The sequence below is a fragment of the Equus asinus genome, chromosome 10 (genome assembly GCF_041296235.1).
Source record: "Equus asinus isolate D_3611 breed Donkey chromosome 10, EquAss-T2T_v2, whole genome shotgun sequence".
In the NCBI taxonomy this organism is placed as follows: Eukaryota; Metazoa; Chordata; class Mammalia; order Perissodactyla; family Equidae; genus Equus; species Equus asinus.
Genome location: NC_091799.1, coordinates 34,081,939 through 34,093,772, shown reverse-complemented (window position 1 = coordinate 34,093,772; position 11,834 = coordinate 34,081,939). Strand labels below are relative to the sequence as shown.

At 47.6% G+C, this 11,834-nt stretch overlaps 1 protein-coding gene across 18 annotated transcripts in view; it reads left to right on the top strand.

The window, feature by feature from the left end:
* The window catches only part of PALM2AKAP2 (PALM2 and AKAP2 fusion), a 452,863-nt gene that overhangs the window by 345,221 nt on the left and 95,808 nt on the right, over positions 1-11,834 (top strand). Inside the window, exon 1 of one of the 18 annotated variants that reach the window (XM_014834446.3) lies at positions 82-255. The exons of 16 other annotated variants lie outside the window; for them this stretch is intronic. The gene's annotated coding sequence lies outside the window, so the exon portion shown is untranslated. Of the gene's footprint in view, positions 1-81; positions 256-11,834 lie in introns of those variants that run through there. One more of the 18 variants, XM_070519051.1, reaches the window with a different exon arrangement.

Here is an 11,834-nt window from a genome sequence, read left to right as displayed (position 1 = left end):
GGCGGAGGGGCGGGCCGCGGGCGCCGGGCGCCGGGAGCGGGGCGGGGAAGGGGCGGGTCCCTGGGGCCGGCAGGCGGTGCTCCCAGCCCTCCAGCGCGCCCGGCGGCCGCGGCTCTCTGCAGATGCGCTCGCCCCAGCCCGGGGCTGCCGCGCGCTTTTCCCCCGAGTGTCTCGGACGCCCCAAGGAGGAGGCAGTGGCCGCGCCGCGCTGGAGCAGAGTCTGAGGACTGCGCCCCCGGAATCTGGCGCCAAGAGGTGGGTGTCCCAAGCTGGGGCGCGGCGGTCCCGGACACCGTGTCCCGCGGGCCCCCTCCTGGAGTTGGGACCCCGGGCTGGGGGAAAGGGTGGCCCGGGAGGGACTCGAGATCTGGGGAGTTCTTGGAAGCACTGCGGACTTTAAAGGGCTTTTATGGTCCTTGCCTAGATGAGTGACTGCGGGGAGGGGGCCTAGCTAGCAAGGGCTGTGGCCATGTGGCTTTGAATTCCTAGGTTTGGGGGAGGGCCAAGCCTTTAGCTGCTTTATTCAATACTTATTCACTTATATATGCCTTAAAAATAAACTTAGGAACCTCCCCCAACCCCAACACACACACATACACAGATCGAGAGAGAGAGAGAGAGAGAGAGAGAGCCCGAGCGAGCTGGGCTGTAGGAAAAGCAGTGGACATCAAACGGCCGCGGCCGCCTCTCCAGACCCGGGAGCCGTGGTGGATGAGCCGCCGGTTCCAGCTCGCAAGGAAGGCGGGGGTCCTGCCTCCTTAGATGGCAGCGCTGGCGGCGATTTCGGAAGTCAGGAGCTTTGCAGGGAGACTGAGGCCAGGGAGGGCCGGGTCCTGGACCAGCTGGAGGCTTTTCGGACTGGGGTCCGGAGAGCCGAACTCAGGAGATGATGCGGGAGGAGGGAGCGGCCCCTTCTGCACGGGGAGGGAGGGGGGTCCGGGTCCGAGCTAAGCCTGGAAGTTTGGCCTGAGTCTGGGACCCCAGCTGTTAGGATGTGGTGTTTTTTCCCGGGTAAAGCTAGAGGATACGTCTCTTTGGCTCCTTTGTGGCAACACTTTGGATCCCTAAAGGGGATCGAAGGAACGGATCGTGGTGGTGAGCGCTGGGCAAACCGCCTGTAATCCCGGTGGAGGTGGCAAGCCCGCAGGAATGGGAGCGTGGAGATGCTGGCGGCCCTGAGAAATTCTAGAGAAACGTAGTGGAGGCCAGGGGACTGAATCAGAGTCCTTGAGAGCGGGGAGCCTGCGAACCCACGGAGGGAGGCTGGGCGGGCCGGGGACAGTGGCGCTGGTGGCCGGGAGAGAACCGAAGGCAAAGGATGTGTGCTTGCGGAGGGGAGCGAGGCGGCGAGCTGGACCCGCCTGAGCGGGGCGGGCGGCTGGGCTCCTGAGCTCCCTGCGTGGTGCAAGATGCCCACCAGCACCGGAGATCCCTCCGCAGTCCACAAAAAGGGGGTGTCTGGGAGAGAGGTGACTCGTTTAGACAGGCGGTGGGTTATCTCTGCAGACCCGGTAAAGTCAGTTTCCCGCGTGGGGTGGTAGTAGTTTGGCTCTGACGTGCTGTGTGGTCAGACTTTGACAAATCTGTACTCTTCTCTGTAGCAGTTTTAAGCGCAGTGCCGTTAATTCGGACAAGCTTCCTCCCCCACCCCCCGCAAATGTATTTCTCTTTGAAAAAAGACTAACACACACATACACACACCCCTCACTCTATACATCTCTCTCTATACTACATCTTTGTCTGCCAGCAAGTTAACTTCTCAGAGGAAGCGCCCTTCCGTCTCAACGCACGTTCACAGGCGCCTGGAGGCTGAATCAGTACAGACCCATCACTCACCCCTGTAATCCCAGAGGATGTGTCCCCTAGGCTTTGCTCTAATTAAAGAGAGTTCACTTAAGCATCACACTTTTCTTGCCGGAAATGTCCCCAATTTCATTAAACACTCTCCCAGTCTGGCAGCCTCCCCAATATTGATCAATAAAATTTCAGAATAACGTGTCTCTAAATGAGGTCTATCTGGTAAGGCGTTTACTCTGTTTCTTTAAACATAAAGCCTTTTAAGAATTAAGGCTTGCCTTAAAGCACCTTCTAAACGTCTGTCCACTGCCAGCTTCCTCTTCCCCAGTTCTGGCACAGGCGCTTTGCTTAAAGGGCATCTTCTCCTTTGAGTGGGCACACCAAGGGTCTTGGGGGCCCTGCAATTATTTTGAGCTGCACTGATAAAATTTGTCATGAGCCGGGAAGAACGAAAGTAATACTGCGTGGATGTACCCGTCCCCTACCTAGTGGACTGGGCAGTTAAGGGTTGAGATCTTTGTCTGGCAGTGGAGTTCATTTCAGTTTCTTTCTGGGATGCTGAGGTGCTAGCGTGAGAGAGATGGCTGGGCTTTGAGATGGGGCAAACGTTTTGAAATACTCATTATCTCATAGTTCTGGCATGGCAGTTGGCACAGCTCCTGCCTGCAGAATTTAGGGTAGTGTTGTCAGAATTTATTTCACTTTCATAAGTGGCTAATTCTGACTCAGTAGCCCCAGGAACTGTGACTAATAAAGGGAAGCGGGTTGTTTTGACTTAGTTATCAAGTGAGGGGAAAATGATCCACTTGTTGTTTTCTTTCTAAAACTTTCAATATTTTGGTATAGAACTAATATATTAAATGTTACTTTGTAAAACTTTCTAGCACTCTGGACTTTGCAGTTAATTATTATAATTATTGTCTAGATACCATCCTTATAGATTTGGTGGGCTCTTAAAACACCCGTGTCCCAGATTTCTACCACGGTTGTCATTGCAAGCCTCATTCAGTCATCATTACTTATTAGGGTAATGAGAAAGGTTTCATATAAGGATGAAATCGAATTTGGATGGAGCTTGTGTTGAGAGATTTTAATAATTGAAACAGGAGCATTTGAAAATTTACCTCTGAAAGCCAAGGAAATGCGTCGTTCCGTTCTTTAATCTTATACATTTCTCCACGTGAGTAGAATCGATGATCTCTCTTGAATGAGCCTCTAGAATGGCTGCTCTTTGATCGTGAGAAACATGGGAGCCCCTGTTTGCTTATTGATCAGGGATCCTGTGCCAGCCGTTGGAAATTTGAAGTGATTGATTAATAGACTTATCGGGTTCGACAGTTTTACTAAGTTTTGCTAGAAGATTGCATAGTTTTTTTATACTGTGCAAACTTAACACCCACAGGCAGGTTTTCTGGAAACTAAGAAAGTGTAAGGCCTGGCACTGGCACCACCCTCACCCAGGAGCACTTTGGGTGGCTTAGAGCTGAGGGAGACAGTGCCTCCATAGCCATGATGAGATATATATCTATCTTTGTTAAATAACCCCCTTCTAAGAATACATAAGGCTGCTGTTCAAGTTCTGGACATTTGCCTTCAAACACATTTTCCAGGAATGTATTATTATAGGAAAGTTGAAATCATCTCTATTCTAACAGGAAAATCCACTATTTTACTCAGAAAGTTGTAGAGTTTATGTAATTTAAGTAGTACTTGATTAATTAGAATACTTAAGAAATGGAGCACTCCAGGGCCAGCCCTGGTGGCCTAGTGGTTAAGTTCAGCGTGCTCTGCCTCTGCGGCCCAGGTTTGGTTCCTAGGTGTGGACTTATACCATTGTCTGTCGGTGGCCATGCTGTGGCTGCAGCTCACATACAAAAAGAGGAAGATTGACAGTGAATGTTAGCTCAGGGTGATCTTCCTCAGCAAAAAAAAAAAAAAAAAAAATTAAAAAAAAGAGAAAGAAAGAAATGAAGTGCTCTAAGAAATACAGTAACTGAGGTTTAAACCTAAATCTTAAAAATTTGTTTCAATTCTTATTGATGACAGTGTTTCTAAAATGAGATGATTGACGGCTCTGCCTTGACTACTGCTTGCCTTGGTGAGTTTACTGTGGTGAATATACAGTTGTCCTTCCATTGACAGTTCAGGATTTTGTAGTCTCAGTGTGATGTTAGCCTGGATATGAATTATGATTTATAAGAGTGTAAGTGTAACTGTGGGACCCACTCCAGGACACACTGGAGGCCGGCTTTTGAGAAAACTAAAATCCCGATATAAATGTCATTTCTCTTCTTTGCCCCACTCTCTGGAAGGTCAAGTGCCAGAAAAATGAATTAATCAAGACCTTTCTTCCTATAAACAGGATGCGCTTTCTCCAGGGGTCAGCCAGGGCTTCTTTTTTCCCGTTGAAGTGAATTCTGAGACTGAGGATGCAGGAGAGGACAGACAGCATGGGAGAAGGGGCTGAGGGCATCCTTGGGCTCCACATACCACTGTTTCCCTTTAGTATTCCTCTCTCGAGTGGTACCAGGCCTTGGGGGGGAAACATTTGAGTAGGATCAAGGGACGTGTAAGTGGCATTTGTTTCCATCTTGGTGGCAGTCTCAGAGTGACTGAATGGGCCGTTCAGCTGGGGAGGGTCCCCGTGGAGGCAGAAGGCTGCTGGTTTTCCCATCGAGGCAAAGGACAGGGAAGAGATGATGGAGCTTCCCCCAAGGGGGTTTGAGAAGTTGGGTTTTTTTGTTTTGTCTTTCAAGTCTTGGAGGATGTAGGTCCTGGTGGAGGGGGCCGTGGTGTGAATGCCAGGGAGGGGAGAGAGCTGCAGAGCTCCGTGGGGAATGCCACTGTCCTTTGAACTCTGTTTCCTTAGGTGTGTGCAGGGACTTCCTGGTTGGTTTTGATGCTTGATTGGGGCAGACGGAGTGAGCAGAGCCAAATCTGCAGATACTGTAACACTCTAGTTATCCAGAGCCATGGCGGGGCCAAAACACATTAGCCCCTTGGTCAAGTTCTCTGTGAGATCTTGAGCACGTCACTTCAACTGAATCTTAGCTCCCTCATCTATAAAAATGGGGATACCAAAGCCTACCTATTGCAAAACTTGTATTAAATGAGATGTATATGGAAGCCCCTTGCATATGTTATACTCTGCCCTCGCCCCCGATTGTTTTCTTTAAGTTAACCAAAGTCTTCTTTCATCGTTCTGGCAGATGCAAGTAAATGAACAGTTTTTAAAGTTAATTTTTAAAATCCCAGCGATTGTGTAGCAGCAGATCAGTTGTTCAGCCTTCACACTGGTCAGATCCAGATGCTTTGAGCACGGGGTCCCCAAGCCTGCCTCCATCCCCACTCCACAGCCCCCTCCTTTTGACCTGGGGGTATCTGGCTGACCTCTTTCTCCTCCTCTGATCCCCGAGGCACTCGCACTAATGGAGCTTCTTCCATTTTTCTTTACTTGCTTCCTCTTTACATTTTGAGTAAGTGAGAAATTGCTCCTCCTCAGGAAAATGGACTCAAATTCTCAGGACCCTAATTGTGGGCTTTAAGGTTCTTAAAGTGACTGGCAGTGTGATGGATTCCCCATCTGGAACTACTGCAGGATTCTTTGCCAGCTCTAACGTTTTATTCTGTCATTAAGACAGGAACCTGTGGGGCTGGCCTGGTGGCGTAGTGGTTAAATTTGCGCGCTTCGCTTCGGCAGCCCTGGATTCGCAGGTTTGGATCCCAGGCGTGGACCTACACACCACTCATCAAGCCATGCTGTGGCAGTGTCCCACATACAAAATAGAGGAAGATTGGCACAGATATTAGCTCAGGGCCAATCTTCCTCACCAAAAAGAAACCAAAAAAGCCAAGAACGTGGATTGATATTTTAAGTAAGGATTTGCAATGAGGGTTAAAATAAAACAGGTTTTCTGAAGAGCCTGAGAAGCCTGGTTAATCTAGTCCTTTTTGTTTTATCATTTAACTTGTCACAGATTTGCAGTAGAGTTTGCTGGTTAGATGAATTATTATGTAGCACCATGGTGAGGTGGACACACCAGAAACATTATTTTGAGTTGATTTTTCGGCTCTACAAATCATTCTTTTAAATGCATATAAAAGTTATCCTCCGCCCTTGCTCCAAACCTCTCCACTAAATTCACAGCGCCAGCCACCGCTAGGGTCCTGAACTAGGATGAGTCGGTACATTTCAGGAAGTGAGTTGGTTAAAAAAAGTAGCTGGGGATTCACAAGCAGCATGAGTTGAAAAGCAGAACGTTGTAGAACCTAACCCAGTGTGTGGGGTCCTTGCGAAGTTTTCTTTTCAGTCACTGTCTGCTGGAGGGAAGTCCCCTCAAAGCGCCTGTGGAGCGGGGACTGTCCAACTCCGGTCCGGTGACTCTCCAGCGTCTCTAGTCTGTTTAAGGACCTCAGCCTGAACTAGAGGACCCAGTTTCCTAGGAATCTGCCTTGTTCACCTGGGCAGCGTATCTGGACATGTGGTTCAGTCACCCCATAGTCTGTGTTGGAATTCCTGGGCCCTGGCCCAGACAGCCAGAAGCATCTTCTAGGAGGAGCCTGGATACTGCCTTTTAAACCAGCTCTCCTGGTGATGCCATAAAAAATTCAAGAACATAATGCTTCAGGGCACAAGCCTGTAGTGGATGCTGAATACCTGCTCTCCACCCCACTGTGCCGTCTCATTTCTGACTTAGGAGAATAGGCAATGTGCCCTGGACCAGGTCCCCAATGAAATTCTTAAGTAAGCTAGTCCGTCCCGAGTAGCCTGCCTTCGGTCTTGAGTGACCTCACGGCCAGACCCCAGAGGCAATCCTCGGGCTGTGTCCCAGGTCTGTGGATCCTGCTGGAGCCTTCTGTCCTGTGCAGCGCCTAAACTCCTTATCTGCTCTGTAGGCTTGGTGAGAAATCGAGTCAGTGTGCACAGACAGATCAATGCAGGTCCAGAAATATTAACCTCTCTTTGAACTACGTAAGGATGTATTTTATCGCTTTGCACATGCTTTAGCAAGATGGCCTTGAGAAGGGTTATTATTGTGCGGAGAAAGGATGAACAGTGAGGCTGGGGCAGTTTTTCCTGGGTTGGACTGGAAATTTCCCCCGAGTGCTTAAAGTGCCCTGGGTTGGTAAGGATTAGAGGAGAATTTTGCCAAGACTTCCAGGATTTTTAGTCTTTTATTGGTTAGAAGAAGTGTGCATGGAATTACCACCGTCACCACACCAAGTTCTGTGAAGGTTCCCTAGGTGGCCGTCCTATCTATAGTTCGTGACTCTTCTCTGGGTGTTTGTGGTGACCCGTGGGCCTAGGACTGACCTAGAGCTTCTTACAGCAGAGGCCTGCCCTGCAGATCCAGGGAGAGCCCCCACCCTGAGGAAGGGGAGAGGGAGGGAAACATAGCTGCCTTTTCTCCCACCCAGCAATTGCCTAACTTCCGCCTCAAATGCAGAGCTCTGCCAGGGCCCCCCTGAGCCCCACACCTGCGTGGACTGTGTTTAGAAGGTTCGAGGAAGGCCAAACCACAGGAGGTTAATGGACCGCGGTCAGCCCCTCTCCCTGACTGCATTGGCTTACATTATCATGACATCATTTGCACAGTGGAATCATGTAGAAACTTACTTTGTTTGGAGCGGGGCCTCATGTAAGTTTTGTGGTGTAGCCTATAAACAGAGAAAGACACCATTGTTTAGCCCTTTTTATAGAGGAGGTTGGGGAAGGGATTTTCCCAAAGGAATAAATCTTAGTTAATTTTCTCGAAAATGCAAGTACTTCACAACCCTGAATTCAAAGGCTGTCTCTGTGTGTGCATGAAAATCAAGGTCCGTGTGCCGTGGGATTCCAAGACTATATTTAGCCTGGCAAATTAGTATTTTGCATTAGAACATTTTATCCTCACAAAGGATAGCGAGAATTCTCCTCTGACATGATTCCAGATGAGCTGAATTCATTCATTTGGGGAGGAAAATGTATAAACCATATTGGCAACTTAGATGATATTCAAAGCGCTTGCAATTATTCCTGTTTGGGATCATTTTGCCGTTAGAGAAACGTTCAAATCAGTGTTAAATGCAGCACAGAGATGGGCCTGAGGGTGGGAGGCATTGCTTTCGCATGAAATCACAATGTGTACATTGTTTTTAAAGATTCTTTTCATCATATGCTTCATTATCGAAGCAATTCACAGCCTCCAAAGGATGACAGATGTTAGTGGTGTAATCAGCGTAGAGGGTATAAGATAGAAGAATGAAAAGGGGAGAAATCCTTCCTGCTCCAGCCACCATTCAGAACGAAATTGCATTTTCTCTCCTAGGGAATTCCCTGTAATCCCCAGGGATGCCTTGATCTTGAGGTTCCAAGGCGTGTGCTGGGAGGAGCTAAGAGGGAAGGGGAGGGAAATTAACATTTGTTGAGTGCCAGGTGCTAAACTGATGGCTTTATCTCCACTATCTTACTGAATCCTTACAATCACCACCACTTTTCAAATCATAATGAGGATGCTGAGGCACATGGAGGTTATGTAACCCACTGAGGGTCCCACAGCTATACAGTGTTGGGCCAGTTTTCCTACCTGCTACCTCCTATGACTAACTTAGGGCTACGTCCGGGGCCTTGCTGCTCAAAGTGTGGTCTGGGGACCTGTGGCATTGGCATCATTGCCCTGGAGTTTGTTGCAACTAGAGAATCCTGAGCCCCATCTCAGACCTACTGAATCAGAATCTATCATTTTAACAAAATCCCCAGGGATTTGTGTGCATGTTGTACTGTGAGAAACTCCTTACCACTATGAAAGCTAGCCAAGCCGCAGCACTGAAATCAGCAGACTGACCGGAGAGACTGGGCCATCAGCGAGGGAGAAGGGAGCTCTAAATTCTAGTGAGATGCAGCTAAACATCCTACAATGTGCAGGACAGCCCCCTACAGTAACAAATTATCCAGCCCCAAATGTCCATGGTGCTGATGTTGAGAAACCCCTGTCTGGCTGTCCATATCTAGAACTCACATCCTGTAGCTATGTTTCTGTAGCTCTCTCCATCCATCCAACTTTAAGCATCTGTATCTTAAATAACATGATACAAAATGGCAATGTGCTATGCAAAGGCGATTCTTTTTATTGGGCCTTGAAAAGAGAAAAAGCTTAAAATTGCAGCGTGAAAGATTTCCGTTAGAGTTTTGAGAGTGTCTGGCTGTGGTACCCGAAACGCAGTGGAAATGTTTCTGAGCATGTCCTGATTGCTCCCCACGGGAGGTCACTCCCCCCAATCCTGCCTGGGCACATGCCTTTTGTTTCTTTATTTTGTTCCCCAAAATTGCCCAGGCTCCTGTCCTATCTTTATTTATTTTATTTTTCTGTTTTATCTCCCCAAATCCCCCCTGGTACATAGTTGTGTATCTTAGTTGCAGGTCCTTCTAGTTGTGGCATATGGGACACTGCCTCAACGTGGCCTGACGAGCTGTGCTATGTCTGCGCCCAGGATCCAAACCAGTGAAACCCTGGGCCGCCACAGCGGAGCACGAGAAGTTAACCACTCTGCCACGGGGCTGGCCCCTTGTCCTATCTTTCAGCTCCCAAGCAAGCCGTGTTGGATCCGCTGTGCCACCTGGAGGCTGGGGGAGGAAAGGGAATAAATGAAAGACGTAAAGGAAGGCAAAGCCCATTCCTACCATCTTTACTCCCTCCCCTCCGATCTGTGTGTGTCCTCTTTTGCTCACCCAGCTGCTTTAATTCCAGCACCTGCGGCCAGCACGGCCACTCAAAATACCTCTCCTCTCTCGTGTCTCCCTTCTCTTTCTCTTTAAATTCTGGCCCAGAACAGCTGGAACGCTCGCCTCTCCATCCCCTCTGCCTGCCTCCCCTCTTTTCTCTCTCTCTTCTTTTTTGAGCTGAAAAATCAACCTGAATTATGACTAGGAAGTGAAACCAGCATGCCCAATGTCTATGGAGGGGGAAAAAAGTTTTGAAGTGAAATTACATCCAATAAAGAACCCCCATCCTTCACCTCCAGTTGTAAGAATCTCCTTCAAAATTACTACAAGTCTCTACTACTTTCCTGTTTTACTCTGATGCAGCTTGGTTTTTTTGGGGCTCCAGAATTTTAAAACAGAGTTCTTTCTCGGTTCTGTTGTGTCTTCCAGCTTGCTTTCATTGTTGGTGTTATAACAATCATTTTCCGATCCTTTTTAATGAACATTATCTGTGAAGTAGATTGTTCTAGGCAAGTTTTGGAACCAAACTGGGTTTATAACCAAGACATTCCAAGGAAAAGAAAACCTCTTTGCAACTTCTGTGTACGTTCTTTTCGTAACTTTCACTATCCCTTACAAGTGGAAGATGGGGCCATAGAAGTGAAAGGGGGCCGTGGGGAGTGACTGGCAGTTTGAACAACATCCAGCTCCAGCATTTGGACTCAGAGGCCAGGGCAGAAGAAGCCAGAGTGCTGGGCTTCTGGCCAGAGTGGAGTGTATCTTCCCAGGACTGGGAAGCCTGTGTTTTTCCAGCAGACCAGCTGATCTGCTCTAGAGGGGTTTAAATTGAAAAATGGGGAATTACGGGAAATAGTGGGGGGCAGAGAACACGAGAGCGATTGCTGTGGAGGATTATCAGGTATGTCACAAAAAGGGGCGATCTGACACCTGGTAATTGATTCCTAGTAATTGTTTTGAGAAAATTATTCGGAAATCAGTATATTAGAAACAATTTTGTCTTTATTTATTTATTTTTGCTGAGGAAGATTTGCCCTGAGCTAACATCTGCTGCCAGTCTTCCTCTTTTTTTTGTATGTGGACCGCTGCCACAGGGTGGCCTCTGACAGACGATTGATGTAGGTCTGTGCCCTGGAACCAAACCTGGCTGCTGAAGTGGCGCTCAATGAAATTAACCGCTAGGCCACCAGGGCTGACCCAATTTTGTCTTTAATATCAATCTGAAAGGTATAAAAGCAAAAGGAAGAAAACCAATCTGGGCTGCCTGAGAGATGGCTTCTAGATTTTATTATTACTGTAATTCATGATTGAGTGCTGCTCTGGGCCAGGTACATCTTATTTTAGCCTCACAACAACCCTGTGGGGTACTTCTGTCATTTTAATCCCATTTTAAAAATAGAGATGGTACAGCTGGGAGATGTGGCGTGAATTAGTCAAGGCCAGGGCCATGGGACGTATATTTTTCTCTTTCCTTGTTTCTGTGCTGGCTGAGCCTCTGTCCTCTCTCATGAGTCCGGAGTAGACCAGACCAGGAATTTTGACTTTGATATGGTTAAACTACTTGTTTAAACTGTCTGAACATCCCTTGCCATGGGGGTTTAGTCCCTTAATTTGAAAGGCAATCTCTGCTTGTGTGTCTTTTTCCTTAGAGACCTCTGTCCCCTCGAGACACCCCTCCAACCCACACCCTCTATATTGTCACCTCTCGTGAACTCCTCAGGGGTCTCCTTGGGTTTGATATGCATGTCATCTCTTGCAAGATCCGCTAACTCTCTGTGTCACAAACTTTCGAAATTGGATTAGAAAAAGGATTGCAGGAATCCTTACCCAGTTGACTACCGCAAATACTTGGACAAGTACAAAGTAACAATTACTGGGGCCTTAGGAAGAATGGATCCAAACCAAGGACAGAGTTTGTATGAACAGAGGAAGACGTAATATACTCTGCATATAATTGAATAAAACCTTGAACCTTTAACACGGGTCCATTTGCATCCACATATTGTGAGCAAGCTTCTTTCAGAAGTGTAGCTTTGAAAAGCTGGAAATTTTAAAAATTAATTTTGCTATTACTATTTTATTGGAGTCACATCAGTTTATAACACTGTGTAAATTTCGAGTGTACAACATTTTATTTGACTTCTGTATAGACAGCTTTGTGTTCCCCACCAAGAGTCTAGTTTTGAAAAAGTTCAAATTTTTGTATTTCTTCGGTGAGTTCAATCTTCCATAAAAGCAGATGCTCTGAGATTAAAATGGGTTTAAGCTGCTTCCTGACGATGAATATTTATTGCCAGTTGGGCCCTAATTTCAAGTGCCACATATGTATTGTCATCTT